We start from the raw sequence: 22541 nt of genomic DNA, 5'->3' as shown, positions 1-22541 counted from the left end.
GTTTTTTTTTTTAATTGTATGTATGGTCATATCAATGCTGAAGTCTTAGTCTTGGTGAAGTCTCATTTTGATGTTAGTTTTTCTACTGATTTTCTCTTATGGTGCCTTTTTTTCTTGTGTATCTTGTGACTTTTATTATGATCTCATGTTTGTGGAAACTGTACCTGTGAGTAGTAATCTTTGAGGCCTATGTTAAGGGGGGTGTTCCTTTAGAAATTATTTGTTTTTTTCTTCTGCATCAGGGAGAGACACTTCAAACTTGGGACCATGTAAAATTCTTGGTCTGGAGTTTTTTGACCAAGTATGTAGCATGAATTTTGGCATCAACACTTTGTGAAAGGCGATTTGATGCTTATGTATTATTAGGGGAGCTTTTACCTCACTCTTTAAAGAGTCTTTTACCTCATTCTTTGAACTTCTCCCTTTCTGAAACAGGTTTTTTTTTTTTTTTCCCTAGTTTATCCTTTCACCGAGAGTATACCTCTTTAAGGGTCCTGACTTTATAGAAAGTTTTACAACCAGCTCTCCAGCTTGCAAGAGTACTAAGCTTTGCCTTCTTATTCACAGCATGGTTGGATAAACTAAAGTTGTAGGTTACTGGGCCTTGTAAGATTTCGGTAGGAAAACTGTTAGCTGAGGTGCTCATTCATTCTCTGAATCTGTGCTTTTGATTTATTTTGGCCTCTGAGGAGGATTATCTTACTTTTTTGCTAGCTCATGTATGCATATAGTTTTTTTTTTGTGTGTGTGAGAGAGAGAGAGAGAGAGAGAGATTTGTGATAGGGTGTATACACTCGCCAGAGAAATAGAAAGTGAGAAATTATCCCAGGAGGGATGGCCATGCTGCAGTCCCTTCTCCTCTATTCTCCTCTCGGGATCTTGGGTATGCATGCACACATGTCCAGCATGAGTTTTAAGCTGCTGGATCTGGGACTTGAACCGCAGTTGCTGGAAGTTCAGCGACGTAACCATTATACCATCTGCTAGTTCTTGCATATAAAGAGATTTTTAAAATTTTTTGTTCAATATTTTTAGGAGGTTTTTATTTTTAATTGCCAGAGGGTGTATGTATTCACCAAATAAAGACAGAGATAGAAACAAAGAGACAAACATCCCCTAATAGGGTGTAGTCATGCTGAATTCCCTTCTTTCCATTTCTCCATCTCGTGTCAGGATTTTGGACTTACATGCACACACACCCTGCAAGTTATTCAAGCCACTGAGGCTGGATGGCCATGTGAGATCCAGTTCCCAATACATAGCACCTAACCATTGCACTATGGAGCCAAACCAAAGAGTTTTTAAAAATTAATTAACCAATTAATTACTTTTTAATTTTTGCTACAGGATACATGTACTTGCTAGAAAGAGAAAGAGAGAGAGTGACAAATCATCCCCTAGGGAGGATGACTACACTCCAATCTCTTTTCCTCCAGTCTCTTCTCAAGATTTTGGGCATGCATGCACGTGTGCTCAGTGTAAACTGTGTGATCAGCCATGTGGGATCCAGTGCCTTAACTTCCATGCCACCTGATGGCCCATCAGGAGTTTGTTCTAATGGTTAAGTTTTTTGTTTTGTGTTGGTATGTCTTCAGTGATAACTTGTCTTCTGTGTTGCCAGAATGGAAGTCCCATTTATGCTTCAGTCAACTCCAGGCTAGCGTCTATTCCTATACATCACTACGACTACTCTTGTTAATGTCATTGACCATCTCCACGTTGCCACAGTCAATGGACCTCTCAGTGTCCTTGACTTTATTGACATACTAGTGGTATTCGGCACATTTTATCACATTCTCTTTCCCAAAACATTCAAAATTAGACTTAAATAATATTAAAATTCTCTACCTCTCTTCCAAACTTACTGTTTGTTCCACTACATCATAATGCCTCGATACTAGTATTAAAGACATATGTATATTTAATATTAATTGATAGCCTTGGAATAAAAATAATTAATGATAAAAGCACTTCCCAAACCTTTACATTTCTTATGTAACCATAAAACTGACATACTCATACAAAATAAAATCAAAGCAATATACTAATGTTAAAGTAAATAGATAAACAACTTTCGTTCTTTCTTTTTTTATTGCCAGGGGTAGACAAACGGAGAGAGGAGTGAAAGAAAGCACCCTCCAATGGGGCATGGTCATACTGCAATTCCTTCATCTTCATCTCTCCATCCTGTCAGGATATGGGGCATGCATGCACATGTACCCAGCGTGTGTTTCAAGCCACCCTGGCCAGGATTCAAACTGTGCAGATGACCATGTGAGATCCAGTTCCCTTAACCACTAGGCCATGTGGCCAGCCGCCAGCTTTCAATTTTCTATATTAATGTTGTCTACTCTGAACTATATATTGTTATAAAGGGCCTGTACTTATTTACATCTTAATCAGCCCTAGTTAGTCACTGGTAGATCATTAGTATGTCATAACTAAGGGGATATGTCATAACTGCACAAATTTCAATCCTTCGCTTGCATAGAAAACTTCATAAACTGGGGCTGGCAGGTGGTGTGGTGGTTAAGGGCACTGGAGTACCAGGTGGCTGACCGTGGTTTGAGTCCTGGACATGGTGGCTTACTCTCTCACTTTCCCTCTCTCTCTTTCTCTCTCTCGCTCTGACCCTCTCTGGTCAAATTAAATAAATAAATAAATAAATAAATAAATAAAGTTAAATAAAATTATTCAAAAAAAGAGAAAACTCCATGAACCAATGGGACTGCGTCTCTGGTCAACTAATCAGCCCAGTGCTGGTTTCAGGGCTGGCTCTTGGCACAGAGGTAACGTGCTACTCAAGAGAAGGCAGATCCCACATGGTCACCATGGTTTGAATTTCCAGGCCCATCAGCCTGAAACAAGCCAGGCACACGTTCAAGTGCCCAGGATCTGATGACCTATAGGACTAGAGGAAAGGGATTGTGCCATGACCAGATCCAATAGGGGTTCACTCCCTCACACTGTCTCAGTGCACAGGCACTGTATCATAAAAGAAAAAAAAATGTTTAATTCTTTTTACTTTTTTTTTTCTTTTTTTTGGAGAGATTTTTGCTATAGGGCACGTGCGCTCACCAGACAGACAGAGAGACAGAGAGACAGAAAGCGAGAAATCACCCCCCGGGGGGATGGCCATGCCACAATCCCTTCTCCTCCATTCTCCTCTCGGGATCTTGGCTACGCACACACACGTGCCTGGCATGAGTTTAAGTCATGGGGTCTGGGACCCGAACCACGGTCAACTACATGGGAGTCCAGCGACATAGCCATTACGCTAACTGCTGGTCCCCATTTTTTTTTTTTTTTTGTCTTTTCTAAAGAGAGACTTTTGCTATAGGGTATGTGTGCTTGCTGGAGAGACAGAGAGATAGAAAGCAAGAAATCACCCCCCAAGGGGGATCGCCATGCTGCACTCTCTTCTCCTCTATCCTCCTCTCAGGATTTTGGGCACACATGCACACAGGCCTGGCATGAGTTTTAAGCTGCTGGGTCCAGGACTCAAACCGTGTTTGACTACGTGAGAGTCCAGCAATATAACTATTATGCCATATGCTGGTCCCGAATTTTAAAAATTTTAATCCTAGGGGCCAGCAGGTGGTGCAGTGGTTAAGGTCCTGGACTCCCATGTGCTTAACCGTGGTTCAAGTCCTGGACCCAACACCTTGAAACACATGGGGCAGGTGTGGGTGCATGCCAAAATCCTGAGAGGAGAATGAAGGAGAAGGGATTACAGCGTGGCCCTCCGGTGGGGTGATCTCTCTCTCTCTCTGTCTCTCTGGCAAGTGCATGTGCCTTATAGCAAATCTCTCTTTCAAAAATTTCTTTTCTATCCCTTATTTGCATAAAGAACTTAATTGAGAACATGGGTGGTAATTATTCCTCTATAAAAGAACCCATAATTTTGTGCTCGGAGATGCAGATCTGAGATTGCTCCTGCCTTCTTCCTAGCTAGTGCTGCAGTAACGGTCTTTCTTCAAGACCTGGTGTCATAGTGACCGGCACTTGTGTACATCGGGCAATGGGCCAAACTGGTGACAGCACAACCTCTCTCTTTTGTGAGGAAACCATCCACTATGGTCAGTTCTGTCAATGAGACCCACCCCATGACCTAGGTGTGGCCAGTCAGAATCCTCCTCCATTCTCTGCCACCCAGATGGTTTAGGGCATGAACCAAGCAGGGGCTAGGGTCCTCTCTAGCGTTCGTGGGTGGGGTTAATGAAGAAGATGGTGCTTCCTCTTGGCGGTTTAACTGATTCGGCTTAGACCTTCCAGAGGCCATCTCCCCCCTATTTGGGGAGTGAATATCTGGAGAATCAAGCCAAGAAGAGGTGAATTAAACTGAACGATGACTAGTGCAAGCCTGAGGGCATTACCAATCCACATCTGGCTCTGCCACAACCCAGAGGTGCCCTTGGCCTGCTCAGTACTGAGTCAGCAAATTCTCTTTCACTGTTTGAGTTTCTGTCAGAATGTAAGGGAACCTCGCCCACTGCAAATATTATATAGGACTTACTAGAAACAAGCAAAATTGATATGACAGGGGGAAAAGTGGTGTACTTAAGATAAACGTTTTTTTGAAATAACGAATAGTTTCTAAAAGATCCCTTGAAGTTAAATAAAACATACGGGTGGGTGGGGGCTTCAAAAGTTCTAGAAAATAGGGACCAGCAGTTAGCATAATGGCTATGTCGCTGGACTCCCATGTGGTCGACCGTGGTTCGAGTCCCAGACCCGGTGGCTTAAACTCGCGCCAGGCACGTGTGCATGCGTGCCCAGGATCCCGGGAGGAGAATGGAGGAGAAGGGTTTGCGGCGTGGCCATCCCCCCTAGGGGGTGATTTCTCGCTTTCTGTCTCTCTGTCTCTCTCTGTCTGTCTGGCGGGCGCATGCGCCCTACAGAAAAAAAAAAAAAAAGTAAGTGCTAGAAAATACATATTATGAGAAAGTCATGCATGGATTTCTTTCTTTTCTTTTTTTGTATTGAGATAAACTAATACTTTAATTCCATTTCTTCTGTGAACTTTTTTTTCTATTTCTTTCTTTATTAATACAAGTTTTGTTATAGGGCACATGCACTCACCAGAGGGAGACATTGGCTAGGGGGAGAGTAAGAAATCTAGGACCAGCAGTTGGTGTAATGGCTGTGTTGCTGGATTCCCATGTAGTTGGCCACGGTTTGAGTCCCAGACCCAGTGGCTTAAACTCACACCAGGTGCGTGTGCATGTGTGCTACACTCCCCCCGGGGGGTGATTTCTGGCTTTCTGTCTCTCTGTCTCTCTCTCTTTTGGGCGAGCGTACGTGCTGTATAGCAAAAACCTCTTCAAAAAAAAAAAAGAAAGAGAAAAAGAAATCCACCTCCCCCCCCCCACACACACACATGCATGGCCACACTGCAATCACTTCTTCTCCATTCTCAGGGTTGGGACTTGAACACACAGACTTGGCCATGGGGGATCCAGCCACCGTAACCACTATGTAACCTAGACTAGTCTTCTCCATGAACTTTTTTTTTTTTTTTTGAGAGGTTATAGGGCACGTGCACTCGCCAGACAGAGATAGACAGAGAGACAGAAAGTGAGAAATCACCTCCAGGGGGGATGGCCACACTGTAATCCCTTCTCCTCCATTCTCCTCTCAGGATTTTGGGCATGTACACAAACATGCCCAGTGTGAGTTTCAAGCCTCTGAGTCTGAAATTCGAACCACAGTCAGCCATGTGGGAGCCCAGCAACACAACCGTTACACCATCTGCTGGTCTCAACCTGAAGTTTCTTTTCTTTTTTTTATAGAGAAGTTTTTGCCACAGTGCGCATGCGCTCATGAGTTTTAAGCCACTGGGTCTGGGACACAAACCGCGGTTGATCACATGGAAGTCCAGAGACATAACCATTATGCTAACTGCTGTTCCCTCAACCTGAAGTTTCTTAATGACCATTACATTTAAGTTTCCAGAACAACTTAACCGGTTCTCTCCAAAACTAAAAGTCACCTCTGATGTCATCCAGCCAGTCAACCAATCAACCAAACATACTTTTTAAAAGAGAACAAACCTCTTCTTTTTTTAAACTTTATTTATTTATTTGTTTGCTTATTTAATTTGACCAGAGAGGGCCAGAGTGAGAGAGAGAGAGGGGCGGGGGGAGGGAAAATGAGAAAACAAGCCGCCAGGTCTGGGACTCGAACCGCAGGTGGCTGTTTGGGAGTCCAGTGCCCTTAATCATCATGCCACTTGCCGGCCTCAAGAACAAAGATCTGTTAAAATGTCTAAGCCTACATTTAAAAAAATTATTAGGGGAAGAAATGAATAAGAAAGACTGATCTGTAAGCAAAATATCCTTTTATGTGGATAAGAAAACACTTTCAGAAAAAACACTAACACCAAAGAAAGGAGAAAGAATGATAGCTCTGGCTTATTAAAGCGCTGACATGAATTCACTTCATCCAAATAGCTTCAGTGCTCGTTCATATTATTCCTTCATCACTCTGTGCCCACTTAGCCAGTGTAAAGCCGGCTGTTACTGTGTTCTCGTTTTCCCATTTCTTTTGATGTCCTAAGAGTTAAGAAACACAACTCTTAACTACAGAATCTCAGAACTTTTGGAGAAAGATGTCAGCTAACTTGGCAGCTAGCACCAAATAGGGTCCCGTGCATTCAATTCCAGGAAGAAGCATCTAGTCTACATTCTGGAAGTGAGGTAAGCATCGTGGGGAAGGACTCGCTTTATCTAATGGCACATTTAATAAAACAGAATTCATGTAACTCTCCCCATCTCAAGGATGAAGGATGCCGTGCACTGGAAGTCTGACCTGCTCATGGTTCCATGAACTTAGAAAAGACCCCACCATGAGCCGTTCTAGGACCGCTCACTATGCCACCAAGGCCGGCCCTCTGAAGTCGGTTCTAGAGACTTTCAGACTTGGACTTAGCGAAGTACACCTCTCTGCTCAGCAAACGCTGCTGGTGAGGAGGAAGGCCAGATGAGGAAAAATTCATGCATGTTCACCTCTCTTGGTGACAGGCTAGCTACACTCAGAGTCTCTTCCACCATGAAACCTCTCATGAATTTGGGGACCAACAGATGGCGTAATGATTACATCGCTGGACTCCCACATAATCAACTGTGGTTTGAATCCCGGACCTGGCAGCTTGAAACTCAAGCCAGGAGTGTGTGTGTGCGTGCCCAAGATCCCAAGAGGAAAATGCAAGAGAAGGGACTGTGGCGTGGCCATCCCCCTGGGGGGGGGGGTGATTTCTCACTTTCTGTCTCACTGGTGAGCACATGCACCCTATACCAAAAATCTCTCAAGGGGGAAAACAAAAACCAAAAACCAAAACAAAACCTCTCATGAATTCATATAAATGAGTAAAATATTGACTTTTTTTTTTTTTTTTAAAGACAAGATCTTGCCATGTTGTAATCCTCTGGCCTCAGCCTCCCGAGTAGCTTGGCCCACAGACCAGCACCATAGTACCAGGCTCTTTGGCAGGGTGTCATTGTGTAACCCATATTGGCTGGAAATTTGTGATCCTTCTCAGTACTTGGGGTTACAGGTGCATACCCTCATACCTGCCTTGTAGGGTGGGCTGGAAATCAAGCCTGGGCCTCCCCTGTGGCTTTAGTCTGCTGAGCAGCAGGGTCTATCAGTGTGCATCAGTGTGATTAGACCTTAAAATATTTTATTATAGAGGCTGGCAGGTAGTGTGGTGGTTAAGGTGTTAGACTCCCATATGACTGGTCACAGTTCAAGTCCTAGACCTGGTGGCTTGCTTTTTCACTTTCCCTCTCTCTCTCCAGTTAGATTTAAAAAAACAACAATAATAAAATTGAATAAATAATTCTAAAAATTTTAATTATATTAGTGCAAAAGTTTTAGTTATATCTCAATCTGTCTTTTGGTTTATTTCTTATCCCCCTCACCCAGACTACTATTTATGTTCCATTTTTTTTTTTTTTTTGAGAGGTTTTTGCTATAGAGTACATGCGCTCGCCAGAAAGACAGAGAGAGATAGAGAGACAGAAAGCGAGAAACCCCCCCCCGGGGGGTGACCACACCGCAATCCCTTCTCCTCCATTCTCCTCTCAGGATCTTGGGCACGCACGCACATGCGCCCGACGTGAGTTTAAGCCTCCGAGTCTGGGACTCAAACCGCGGTTGGCTAGATGAGAGTCCAGTGACATAGCCATTACGCCAACTACTGGTCCCATGTTTATGTTCAGTTTTCAAGCTAGCAAGAGACTGAATAGCTGAGAATAGACTTCTCCATGACAGGCAAAACTGAAGTGGCAGTGTGGAGCTGTCCAGGGTCTGGTGGCTTAAGATCAGGCTTAAGTCCTGGCTCTCCTGGGTGGCAGCTCAGTGACTTCCCCCCAGGTCAAGTTCTGAGATCACCTGCACTTCAGTTTCTACATTTGTAAAACCAGGCTAATAATATTCTTCTTGCCAGCAAGTGGCATGGTGTTTAAGGTGAAGGACTCTTACATGGAGGCTTGAATTCTGGACCTGGCGGCTTGCTTTTGCACTCTCCCTGTCTTTCTCTCTCTCTGTCTCTCACTGGTCAAATGAAATAATAATAATAAATAATAAAATAATAAAAAAATTCTTTTTAAAAATTCTTCTTGCAGGGTGGTGTGGTGATTAAGGTGCTGGACTCCCACATGGCCAACCATAGTTTGAGTCCTGGACCTGGTGGCTTGCTTTCTCATTTTATTTCTCTCTCTCTCTCTCTCTTTCTGTCTGTCTTCTATGGTGAGTGCACATGCCCTACAGCAAATTTTAAAAAATAAATAAAATAAACATTAAAAAAAATCCCTCTTTCTTATTAGTGTTGTTACAAGGTGCAAATAAGATAGTGGATAAGAAAGGATTTTGGAAAGGAAAAAGGCACAATAAAAATGTTGCTTATTCTTATATAGCATTCTGGATGTTTCTGAAAAATTCCTTCATCCAATAGAATTTTTTTTTTTTTTGAGAAGATTTTCACTGTAGGGCGCGTGCGCTCGCCAGACTCGCCAGAGAGACAGAGAGAGACAGAGAGACAGAAAGTGAGGAATCACCCTCCCCAGGGGGGATGGCCACACTGCAATCCCTTCTCCTCCATTCTCCTCTCGGGATCTTGGGCATGCACACACACGTGCCCAGCATAAGTTTAAGCCACCAGATCCGGGACTCGAACCACAGTCAACTACATGGGAGTTCAGCGATATACCCATTATGCTAACTGCTGGTCTCCATCCAATAGAACTTTTTAAAAATAATTCTTCATTTAATTTTATTTATTATTGTAATTATTTAAAAATTTTCTATAGGGCACATGAATTCACCAGAGATAAATGGAGAGAGAGGGAGAGAAAACAAGCTGCTAGGTCCTGAACGCGAGCCACAGTCAACATGTGGGAGTCTAGCACCCCAACCACCATGCCACCTGCTGGCACTGATCCCCCAGGGGGGATGGCCACACTGCAATCCCTTCTCCTCCATTCTCCTCTCGGGATCTTGGGCATGCACACACACGTGCCCAGCATAAGTTTAAGCCACCAGATCCGGGACTCGAACCACAGTCAACTACATGGGAGTTCAGCGATATACCCATTATGCTAACTGCTGGTCTCCATCCAATAGAACTTTTTAAAAATAATTCTTCATTTAATTTTATTTATTATTGTAATTATTTAAAAATTTTCTATAGGGCACATGAATTCACCAGAGATAAATGGAGAGAGAGGGAGAGAAAACAAGCTGCTAGGTCCTGAACGCGAGCCACAGTCAACATGTGGGAGTCTAGCACCCCAACCACCATGCCACCTGCTGGCACTGATCTTGTAGAACTTATACTCCCAATTACCAAAATGCCATTTGCAGAAGGCTCAGTCACTAAGCGATTTCAGTAGGCAGCATTCTTACTTAATTCCTAAGTAAACAACAACAAAGCCTATTAGCAGGCTATAAAAACGTGCAGTCTCAGATGGAAGGGCAATGGTTTTCCTTACGGCCTTCCTCGTGCTCTGCTGCTAATGACAAGCTGTATTTTAACCAAGAGCACATGCTTCCTGGAGAGAAATCTTCCTGGGATTTGTTCCTTTCTCCAGGTAGGTGTCACCATTTTTTTCTCAGCCTGCCTTGGAGGTTGTGATCAGGGTGTCCCCTGCAGTCAGTTCCCACTTTGGCAGTTGCTGGGGCTGGAGCTGTGGTCCTGCTGTCCTCAGGAAAGGAGCCAAAGATGGCTCAATCTGTTACTTGGCCATTTGGCTGCCTCTCTGGATGGTGCAGTTCTTTCTTGAAACGCTGGAGTCCCAAAGTGGCTGGGCATTTGGCCCAACGATAGCACAGGGCATTTTGTTAATAGCTGCCTTTCAGCCCATTAGCTCAGGAGGTAGAACCAAGGCTCTAAGATGCCATTTTAAGGGGGCAGCAGGTGGTGTCGGGTTTAAGGCAGCAGACTCCCGCATGGCCGACCGTGGCCCAAGTCTGGTTCCGACAGCTTGAAATTCACCTGCTGTGAACCCTTACACTCTATGCCAAAAATCCTTAAAAAAAAAAAAGAGAGAGAGAGAGAGAGACTATTTACAACAGTTAGTTATTTATAGGAATAAATAAATCCCAGCCCTCTACAAAGAAAACTGTGAAATGATGACACCAAATGACAATGAATGGCAAGTAAAAGATGAAATACAATCGCACGTGGGCTGACTCACTCTCATGTCTGTTACAATTTCAATAAAATTCCCTTCTCTTTCTCCTCAGCCCCTCCACGGACTCAGGCCCCCAAGTTCTACTGATTCTCTTCCATCTGCCCACATCTCTCCCATTTTCCCTGATGGCAGTTTATTTCGAGTCCTCCTAATTTCTCTCTGAATTACTGAACTGACCTCTAACTATTGCTTTTTCCCAATCCACCTTCCCACAACTGTAGCCGAGTTTAACTTTCAGAAACACTCACGGGAGCCTGTCGCTCCCTGCTCTCCGCTCTCCAGTGACTGGGCCTCCCCCTCAGATATGATCGCAAGCGCCGAGGAAGGCGGTCAGGGCCTCTCTTCCCCAGGGCCTCTCCTCGACTGCAGCTCTCCTTGGAGCAGTACTGGTAGTCCCCTGGCCCCTTTCCTTGGGTGGCCTTTCTCCTGCCTCCTCTACCCCCCTCGTCTCTTCCTTTCTTCTCTTTGTCACTTGATAAGTTCCCACTAATTAGTCAGAACTAAGCGTGGTGCTAACCTCTGGGAACCTCTCCTTTTCTTAGGCCTCGACTTCCTTATCTGCAAAATGGAGCTATTTGTACCTACGCCATATGGATTTTGTATCTGCCTAGTAGGGTGACCATACAGTCCTGGTTTCCGCTTGCTGTGGTCCCTAAATTGTGACATGACTCAAATACTAGGAAACTCCTGCCCAGAAAGACAAGCAAATGCTTTTGCTGTTTGTTTCAGGAACTCCTATGATAGAAAACCTGTTTATCTGACATGGATGACTCAGAGAGCCCTCATCAGATGAATAGCCTCCTTCTCAGCACGCCCACCTGGCTTATCAAACCTGGCTGTTCACCGCTCAAGGCTTGCTTCAAAACTGTCTTCCCCTGCATCTGCCAACCCTAAAGTAGTATATCATAAATTTTGCTCAAAACCAATCTCCCCCTAGGCTCCTGCACTGAAAGACCTTCCAAACCTATGAATATCCCATCCATGACCTCCTCCTCCTGGAACCCAGCGAGAAGGGAGTCTATGGCCTCCCTTGCTGTCTTAACCAATAGACTTGGCTTTGCTGATAAACAAGTTGTTTTGCTGCTGTCTTTGGGGAGTTAGCAGCTGATACCCTTTTGACTCCCAGAAGTATCTAGATGAGGATAATGAATTAAATGATTCTTATTATTGTACATTTTGTTACTCTATCAGTATGTCACGTTCATTATTCTCATTTAACCCTCATAACAACCCTATGGAATAGGTATTATTATATTACCATTGTATAGATATGAAAATTAAGGCACAGAAAAATTAAGTACCTTACTCAAGATCACATAACTACTAAAGGGAAGAGACTGGATTAAACTAAGGAATCTGATTATAGCATCGATACTCCTTTTTTTTTTTAAAAAAATCAGACATATCATTACATTTTCTTTTTTAGTTGCCAAAGGGCACACACACTCACCAGAGAGCAAACTGAGAGACAGAAGGTGAGAGGGAGAAAGCACCCCCAATGATGAGTGATCACACCGCAATCCTTTCTCCTCCATTCCTCTATCCTATGGGGATTTTGACCTGGTGTGTTTTTCAAGGCATTCTGGGGGGAGATTTGAACCACTGTTGGCTATGTGGGATCAGATTTCCTTAATTACCAAATTATGGGGTTGGCCTGATTTATTGTTAATTTTTTTATTATTATTATTTTTAATTTGCTAGAGGGCATGTGTGCTCTCCAGGGAAAGAAGGAGGAAGAGAAAGTGAAAAATCACCCCCCAGTGGGGGATGTCATACTGCAATCCTTCACCTCCATTTCTCCTTTCAGGATTTTGGGCACACATATACACATAGTCAGCATATTTTTCAAGCTACTGGGTCTGGGACTTGAACCACATAGTTGGCCATGTAGAATCCAGGCACCTTAACCACCATGTCACTGGCTGACCTGTTATTTTTTATTTTTTGGAGAGTTTTTTGCTATAGGGCACATGCGCTTGCCAGAAAGACAGAGAGAGACAGAGAGACAGAAAGCGAGAAATCACCCCCAGGGGGGATGGCCACGCCACAATCCCTTCTCCTCCATTCTCCTCTCGGGATCTTGTGCATGCACGCACATGCGCCCGGCGTGCGTTTAAGCCACTAGGTCTAGGAATTGAACTGCAGTTGACTACATGGGAGTCCAGAGACATAGCCATTACGCTGACTGCTGGTCCTGACCTGTTAGTTTTAAAACAATAAGTTTACAGAAAAGTTATGAGTATCATATACAAAGAATTCCCCCAGCCCCACCCCCACCACCAAGCCATTGGAGAGTAAACTGTCAGCTTGATGCCCCATCACCCCAATACTTCATGTGCAACTCCCACGATGACCTTCTCCACGTGACCGGAACACAGTTGTCAATGTCAGGAAATCCCCACGGACATGGACGTACCCACTAGCCCTGACTCTAGTCTGGTTGCCAGTCGTCCCAGTAGCGATCTCTCCAGCAACGGAAGCCAGTTCAGAGTCCGTGTTGCATTTAGTTCTTCCGTCTCCCCATCTCGCCTTTGCTCTGGAGCAGCTCCTCAGGCGTCCCTTGACTTTCATGACGCCAACACTTTTGAAGTTTCCAGGTGACTTTGTAAAACACCCTCACTTTGACTGTCTGCTGGTTCCTCGTGATGAGATGCAGCTATGTGTCCTCTGAGGAGTGACACGGAGGGCATGCTGTGTCCCTGTGGCATCCTCGCAGTGGATCACTACCCTGCTCGTCCCGCTATTGAGAACCCACACTCTGAGCATTTGATTTAGGGGCGTCTGCCTGGCCCTTTCTCTGTACAGTTCACTCTTCTCCTTCACGGTTGCTATTTCGCAGGGCAGTATTTGAAAACGAGGTGAGTATCCTGGCCAGCTGCAGTGGCACGGCGATGGCGCGATGGGAAGGCCACGTGGGAAGGTCCTTGGTTTGAGTCTTGCGGTCTCTCTGTACACGGCAGTGTCCCTCAACCGCATGGAAGAAAGAAATACCCTCTTTTATAAAATCTGAAAAACACAACCGTGTGAGTGTCCTATTCCTTTCTACCTACTTATTAATTTGATTCATATCAGTTTGGACTCATTTTTCTTTTTGCCAGAGGCACATGCGCTCACTAGAGAGGGAGAGAGAGAAGGAGAGAGAGAAAGAGAGAGAGAAAGAGAGAAAGTATCCCTCTCAATGGGATGTGGTCACACACAAGCCTTTCTCCTCCATTTCTCCATCCTGCGGGGACCTGGGGTGCAGGCCCCAGGAAGTGAACCCCAGGACCCTCCACTTGTGGGTCCAGTTGTATCTGCATCCTCTTTAAGCAATTTCTTAGTTTGGTAGATGGATTTTTTTTTTTTTTTTACTCATCTGAAAGGCTGGATTAAGTATATATAGACTTTAAGTTAATTGCATTTGCTCAAAGGGTGGCATTTGATCTTAAAATAAAACGTGCTCCCAGAAATTTAAATCATATGGCACGAGCAGACGTAAACAAGAGCTCGGATTTCTCAATGGGGCTCTCACAGCTCGTCTGTTCTATCACGGGACGTGGATCCATTCCACGGCTTCCATCAGGAGACTATAATTAGAAACCGAGTCTTTGACTAGCATTTTTTTTTAGACACTCTTAATGTTCAGTATCTCATTAAAATCCAGTTTATTTGTTGTTCTGTGACAATGTATTAATAGTTCTGTCAATTCTCTGCTCCTTAGGGAACAGATTGTATGTGTAGATAGTCTGATCCGGCACTCAAAAGCAAGCAGCCCCTCCTCTGAGCTCTCGCACCGGGTGCACACCTACCCGTGTACAAGCTCACCTCTGCTACCCTGCCCCTCGGGGTAGGGCCGTCAGCACCTGCGCTGGTACCTGCCTTGGGCCTGGCCCGCTGCAGGTACCCGGAAGTGCTAGCTGCATGGCCAGGTGGTCACGCGCTGTGTCTCACTTCTGCCCACAGGATGGCAGCATTTAGTCAAGGCTCCAGCCCCACCAGGGGCCTGGCGTGGCATAGGAATTTGAAAGACAGGTTTCTTCCTAAAATGAAAACAGTCCTTCAGGTCTCCCTGTAGGGGACCTCTCCATAGAATAACACACCGTGTCAGTCCGCCTTCTCTTCCGTGGGCTTCGTGGAAAATAACCTCTTTGAGGTGAATAACATGATGTTTTCGGACTATGGGCATCCATGGAAAGGCTAGCTAGGTCCAGAGTTTGTGTTAGCCAAAACTAGCAGGCAGAGTGACCTCATTAGTGCTCCTCACCTACGAGCCGTTAGATAGGTAGAAGAAGGAACTAGGGAACTCTCCCACGGTGTGTGCTTTAAACCGAGGGTCCTTAAACTTGCGTGGACATCAGAATCTCCCGGAGCAGCAGCGGTGGACTGCTAATTGCTCCCCGCCAGCCCTCCTCTGCCCCCACCTTCTGATTCAATAGGTCTGGGCTGGAGCCCGAGGGTGTGCATTTAACAAGGTCTCAGGTGGTTTGAGTACCCCTGGTTCAGGCGATCATCGCTTTAAACTTCTGCATTTAATCCTTTGCAGTACTTTGTTACAGATATTATTGTCTCCAGGTTGCAGATGAGAAAACTGAGGTTCAGAAACGTAAATAACTTGCCGAATGCCTCACTCTAGTGAGTGGAGGCCTGGAATGGGAAACTTGGTCAGTCTGACCCCAAGCCCTTGCTCTGTCCACTGCATCATCTGTAAGCCAAAGAGAAGCAAGCTCTCCTTTGGGGGTTTCTCTGAATCGTACGGCTCCCCAAAATATTAAACACTCAACACTAGTGTGATGCTTTTATTTTTGTGGGTGTGTGTGAGTGTGTGTGTGCTTACACTTGCCAGAGACAGAGAAACAGAGAGAGGGGGAGGAGAAGGCACTGTCCATGGGGACTGATAACACTACAATCTCTTCCTTCTCACCTCTCCTTCCTGTCGGGATTTTGGGCATGCATACACATGTGCCTGGTGTGTTTCTTAAGCTGCCGAGTCCAGGACTTGAACTGCACTGTTGCCGTGGGGAATCTGACTTCCTTAACTATCAGGCCATGGAGCTGGCCCAATTCTTTTATTTTTTAAAGAGGTTTTTTTGCTATAGGGTGTGTGCGCTCGCCAGACAGACAAAGACAGAGAGACAGAAAGAAAGAAATCCCCCCCCAGGGGGGATGGTCACGCCGCAATCCCTTCTCCTCTATTCTCCTCTCGGGATCCTGGGCACGCACGCACACATGCCCGGCGTGAGGTTTAAGCCACCGGGTCCGGGATGCAGACCGTGGTCGACTATATGGGAGTCCAGCGACATAGCCATTACGCTAACTGCTGGTCCCAATTATTTTAATTCTTAAGAGTTTAGCAATAATAATTCTTCTTTGGAATTCCTCTGGTAAAAAATGTAACAAAACTGCCAAACTGCGATGAACAGGTGCACGTATGTGTGAGGGGCATGAGTCTTTGCACTACTCACTAAAATTAAAATGTCTTAGGAAATGAAATATTGATGTTATAGGTATTTCAATCACCAAAGTAAAACTTTGAGATTGGAATGTGATGTGAAACTAAGGCAGAAATTAGTATTTATGAAACCCATTAGCTCGCCCATGGGGAAAGGACACAGTTTTTCTGGAGATATAAATCAGGAAATCAAAGCTGGTGGGCCTTCTCTAGAAGTGAATCAGCAAATTAATGGCTTGGTTGCAGGTTCCTGGAGTTGTCCAGCCCCCACGAGTCAGCCTGGGACGTACTGAGAGGCTGTTCTGCGTGCCTTACTCGTGCTAAACTTTCCTCCACTCCTTCTCCATCTTATGCCGAAGGGTAAAACCTGGTCTCTCAGAGACAGAAATGCATTTTATTCTAACTATCTTTAAAGTTTACTTGTTTGTTTCCTCCTTAAGTGAAACAGACAGACAGAGACAGCACCCTAAACAGGACCTTGACTCTGTGGTCTACCCCAGGCTCCGCTGGCCCTGGGTCCTGGGCACGCATGTGCCTGGCATACCCAGGAAGGTCGATGGACATGAGCTCAAAACCCTTCCTTGTGGGTCAGCCTCACGTAGTGTCATATTTTATAGTCCCTGTGATTCTATTCTAGTTTTATTTTTATTTTTTATATTTTTTGCACTAGGGTGCTTGAAGTCACCAGAGAGAGAAAGAGTGAGAAAGTAACAGAGAAAGTGAGAAGTCACCCCCCAGGGGGATGGCCACACCACATTTTCCTTTGGGGGTTTTGGGCATGCATGCACACTTGCCAGTATGTATTTTAAGCCTCTGGGTCTGGGACTTGAACCACATGATCAATCACAGAGATCTAGCTGTCTTTTTTCTCTTTTAAAACGAAGTGATTTAATTTAATTTATTGTCATTATTTTATTTTAGTTTTTAAAAAGTTGCCCTGAAAGGGACAGAGAGGGAAAGTGAGAAAGCAAACTGCCAGGTCTGGGATTCGAAACACATTCAAGCCATGTGGGAGTCCAGCTGCCTTAACCACCACACCACCTGCTGGCCCCAAGAACTAGCTGTCCTAATCACCACTCTTTTGGCTGGCCCTCTATAATTTTATTCTAAATATCTGTGGAGAAATGGTAGAACGTGGAGGAAGAGAATGGGAAGAGACACCCTCGGCTACAGCTGTGCCTTCTGGTCTGGATGAACACACCTGCCTTCTCCCTTCCGCCAGGTTCCTGCTTGTTCCCTGGCTGTCCTCTGTGTTCAGGTCTCACCTGGCTGATCCAAAACGAACAGGCTTACTCACACTAGGCTTCAAATGCAGCCACAGAAGCCTCGGTGGAGGGGCTGAGGTGGGGGAGCTGGGGGTTTTGCATAGAGAGGATGCCTGTGTGCTGGCCATCCCAGGCCCAGGTGAGTATCACCTGCTACCTGGAGTAGCCATCTGCTATGGGTTATGGCCCTCCAAGTTCATGTGTTGAGATGAGGTTGTGAAGGCATTAAGAGCAAACCTAATAAATAAATAATAGATCATAATTAAGCATAAATAAAACTTAAAGCATAAAAGCATAAATAAATTTTTTTTAATGGGAAAAAAATCAAACCTAATACCTCCATGGTATCGGCAGGTGGGGCCTTTGGGAGTGGTGATGTGATTGGGGTGGAGCCCCCCAAGTCCTGGGAGGTCTATAAGGGCTCTAGAGGAAGGGCAACGGGATAGACCCACCTGCTTGCACATGGGGTGCTCCTGCCGTCCACCATGCTGTGATGCAGAGACCCCCCCCCCAGATGTGACTCCCGGTCCTGGGACCTCCATACTGTGAGTCGAATAAACCTTTATCCTCTTGAATTACCCAGGCTCAAGTATTTGCTGTTACTAGCAACACAATAGACTAGCAGGCCAGCTCTAAAGGGAAACTTGGTTACTACGTCTGATCTGATGTGAACTTCTGCTCCAGACTTGAGGGTTTCTGAGCGCTTCCTCCTACCCTCTTCCTTAAAAACAAGAGCAGTACTTGGAGCAGCAGGCTATGCCACTGACTCCCACCTAGCTCACTGTGGTTTGAATCCCGGACCAGGTGGCTTGAAAATCACGCTGGACATGAGTGTGTGCGTGCCCAAGGTCCCAGGAGGAGAGTGGAGTAGAAGGAATTGCAGATTTCCCACTGTGTCTCTCTCCAGGGCGTACACACCCCCTATGGCAAAAACCGTTAAAGAAAGAAAAAGCAGTATCTCTCCCTGGAGGAGATGACGGTCCCCTTGGCAGTGGTGTCACTTGGCAGGGCACTGGAAATCAGGAGTGTGGGGCTGGCCTGTGTGCCAGAGAGGCCCGTGGCCCTGGGGCGGCAGCTCACAGGGAGGGCAGTGAGCACAGGCTGGCCGGCGAGCACGAGCCTGGCCTTAGACCGCACCCCCCTGCCCCTGGCCTTGTGATGGGTACACTGCGTTCTCCCAGGGAATGTGGGCTTACAGGGGAAATGAAGGCTTTTGAGAAACAAAATGCTGTAGAAGACCATAAACTGACCCGCTTAGACCAGAGCAAAAATGAATACCTAGCCATACGACTTGGGGAGTCTGGTGGGTGGGAATCCCTGCTTTTGCCGATTCTGACCGTGGGGCCCTTCCCTCTGCCAGCAGCTGAGCTCTCGCAGGTCCTGCAGTGCGGAGTATCTGGGGGCTGGGTGAGGACAGGTGCCCAGGTGCCCAGGGCTCTGACTCCAGCCCAGGTGGAGGCCAGCCTTGCTTTCCTGGCCAGCAGGAGCAGCAGTCACATGACTGCTACCTTCCAGAGAGTGGCTCCTCTTCATTAGGTCCCATTTCTGCCACCACTGCTGCTGCTTTGGCCCGCCACCTGGCCCCACGGGGAGCGAATTCCCTACCCCCACCCTCACACCTTCCTCGTTGAGGCATTTCAGACAAACACGTATTCTTCAAGCCTTCCCAAAGAGAGTCTCCACGGCAGGTATACTGAGGAATGGTATATGCCGGGGAATCCTTGACCATTCACAGAAAATGCTCATGACGGAGCCGGCCTGTGGTCGAGTGGTTAAGGCTGCTGGATCCCACAGAGCCAAGACCTGGAGGCCCGCGTGTGCGCACATGCCCCAAATTCGAAAGGTAGGAGAAATGGAGAAGGGTTGTGGGGTGTGTGACCATCTACCACAGGGGGATGCTTTCTCCTCTCCCTGCCTCTCTCTCTGCCTCTCTCCAGCAAGTGCGTGTGCCTCTGGTAATGCATATTATGAAAAAAAACTATGCATGGATTTCAAAATGTTTTGCACCACAATAAACTTGTACTTCAATTCCACTTTTCCCACAAACTTTTGGAGTACCCTTGTATTCAAATGTTTGCATTTTTGTTAGAGAACAACACAAATAGGATTTTCAGTCTTTTACCCCTTCTGTTGAGGAGGTAGATTTGAGTTAAAAAGATCAACAATGAAGACTTGTTAATTGATTTGTATGCTATTTGCTGTGCTCTGAGTGTTTGTGTTTCCCCCACATTCAAAGCCCTAATCCCCAGTGTGATGGTATTTGGAGGTGGGGTCTTTGGGAAGGAAGTAGGGCATGTGGATGGAGCCCTCCTGAATGGACGAGAGGAAACAGGGGCTGGACAGCGGTGCAGCAGTGAGGCGCTGCTCTGCAAGGCCGACCCGCATGGAAGGTTTTGGGTTCACGGTTTACCAGAATGGATACAGACTTTGAGGTCAGGCAGGCCTGGCTGTGTATCCCAGTTTGCTTTATCTTCTCAAGCCTCAGATGGCTCGTGGTAATATAGAATTAATCCTAACTATTTTTCAGGGTTATTGTGACTATTATTTAAAACACCTGCTAGAGAGACACATTCTTAGGTAACCTTACCCTGAGCATGGAATTGTTCCTATATATTTTATTTATTTATTTGTTTATTTTCAGAGGGTGCATGTACTTGACAGAGAGAGTGGGAGGGAGAAAGAAACCCTCTTAATGGGGCAAAACATAGGCCCCATAGCCTGCCCCCCTTCTCTACTTCATAGAAGCTCAGAGAAGTTGAGTGACTGGCCCCAGGTCAGGTAGCCAGTTAGCAGCAGAGCTGGGTTTCAAACCCAGGGCGTTTGACTCTGGACCCCATTTGCCACCCCACCTGGCACAGCCACTCAGCCACAGCCGTGCATTAGAATCCCTTGTGAGGCTGTGGGAGCAGATGAGGATTTCATTCTCGCCCTCTGCCTCAGTAAGTCTGGGATGAGACCCGGGAATGTGTGCTTTGAGAGAACACCCCAGGCGATCCTGACGTGAGCGTTGAGAACCAGTGGGTGTTTAAGGAAGCCTTAGCGGCTATCATCAGAAGGGACGAGATGGGAAGGGTTTATGCAAGTGGGTCTTGAAGGATGTGGTGGAGTTTTCTGGGCAAAATGTAGGTAGGAGCCCCCAGGTAGGAGAACCACAGCCTGTGCAAAGCCATAGGGGAGAACACTCTGTGAAACGGGTTTAGGAAGCCCAGCTGTGTGCGGGTGCGTGTGACATGGGGCCGGGAGAGGAGGGAGGGAGGAGGAAAGGAGAGTGGCAGGGGGAGAGAGGAGGTAGGAGGCTGGGCAGGCAGGTTGGACCACGTGTGACAGGCTTAGAAATCATTCTAAGGAGGGACCAGATGGTGGCCTAGCAGTAGCACAACCACATGGGAAGGTTCCCCCTTTGGGTCTGAGTCTGGGTTCATGACCTGGGACCTCCCTAAGCGAACCAGGGGTGCACAGTTTCCTGTGCTTTGGGCTGGCTGTGACAGGAGGTGGATCTTGTATGAAGGCCTTGTCGGGTACGCTCGTCAGTCTGTCTGTCTCTCTGTCTCATGTCTCTCTCCCAGGAGAAATAAACTTAGGATATCTAAACTGCTAAGGAATCTAAACGCTGGCCTACGCACAAGGAAGGACCCCTGACAGAATCTCCATGCAGGTGAAACCATACTTTGGCTCTGGGTGGTTTTTATTTAAAAATTCATCTTTTTTTTTTTTTTTTTTTTTAGAGGTTTTCGCTATAGGGCGCGTGCGCTCGCCAGACAGACAGAGAGAGACATAGAGACAGAAAGCGAGAAATCACCCCCCAGGGGGGATGGTCACGCCGCAATCCCTTCTCCTCCATTCTCCTCTCGGGATCTTGGGCACGCACGCACACGCGCCCGGCGTGAGATTTAAGCCACCGGGTCCGAGACGCGAACCGCGGTCGACTACGTGGGAGTCCAGCGACATAGCCATTACGCTAACTGCTGGTTCCCAAAAATTCATCTTTTTGAGTCCAAGAATTTTTACGTATTGAAGGAAAATGAACAGGAAAAGAAAGATCGCAATTTATAATTAATTTAACCAGAAGCATCACCATGCTCGGGTGAGAGAAGCCAGTGGATTGTTGAAAACTGAATGCACTGTGAAGTGGTTATTCTTTTCCTGCCTACCTTATTTGGGGAGGAAAATAGGGAAGACGGCATTCTCACAGCATCCAGCGCAGGGGCTCTGCATCATCCTTGCCCCCCACCCGGTGGAAGGCAGCAATGCCTGAGTTTTGGGATGGGGGCACAAAGGGCTCAGGGATTGAGGGAACGCTGCCCAGGGTGCCAGAGCGCACAGCAGCGCCCGCCTCGCCTCAGGGATGGGGAGGGCAGGAGACGCAGGCTGGCTGCAGGCATCTCCTTGGCAGGAACAAAGGGCCTGCTGCTTCCCCAGGCCCCGAGGTTTCCCAGACGTTCTTCTCTTCCCCTTTGAATGCTCTTCCTTGGGAAATGCAGAGCTCTGTGAAATGAGATCGGAAGGAAAAACGTGTCAGTTCTAACACTGTCTGGATGACTGGGGGGATTGTCAAGATACTGCTTTTGAGGCAGCGGGAGCCTCTCTGTAATCACAGTGCGGGGCGGCGGGGGGGGGCAGTGTGAGCCCCCAGTGCATTCTTGATTTGCAGCCCTTGGGACACAGTGCAGGGATTTCTTTAGGCTGATGAGGTTTAGTACAGCAGAGACTAGCAGGATGTGTAAACTGAGGAAGCCAGCTCCCCTGGGTCAGACACAAGCGTGGAAGCCAGTGACTCTGGACTAGGAGCATGAGACTGGAGCCTCGGCTGGCTGCCTGCCTGTGACCTCGTGGGTTATCACAGGGAATGCTCACAGCAGCCCTCTGGGCAAAGGGCTATTGTCCCATTTTACAGATGGGGACAGGGAAGCTCCAAATTTAGCAGCCCTCTGGGCAAAGGGCTATTGTCCCATTTTACAGATGGGGACACTGAAGCTCCAAATTTAAATGACTTTATTTATTTATTTATTTATTTATTTATTTATTTATTTATTTATTTATTTATTTATTTATTTATTTATTTATTTATTTATTTATTTATTTATTTATTTATTTAGGAGAGGTTTTTGCTATAGGGTGCATGTGCTCGCCAGAAAGACACAGAGAGACAGAGAG

Source organism: Tupaia chinensis, unplaced genomic scaffold (assembly GCF_000334495.1).
Source record: "Tupaia chinensis unplaced genomic scaffold, TupChi_1.0 Scaffold000374_1, whole genome shotgun sequence".
Classification (NCBI taxonomy): domain Eukaryota; kingdom Metazoa; phylum Chordata; class Mammalia; order Scandentia; family Tupaiidae; genus Tupaia; species Tupaia belangeri.
The sequence above is the reverse complement of the archived record's forward strand: the minus strand, read 5'-3'. Positions refer to the sequence as shown.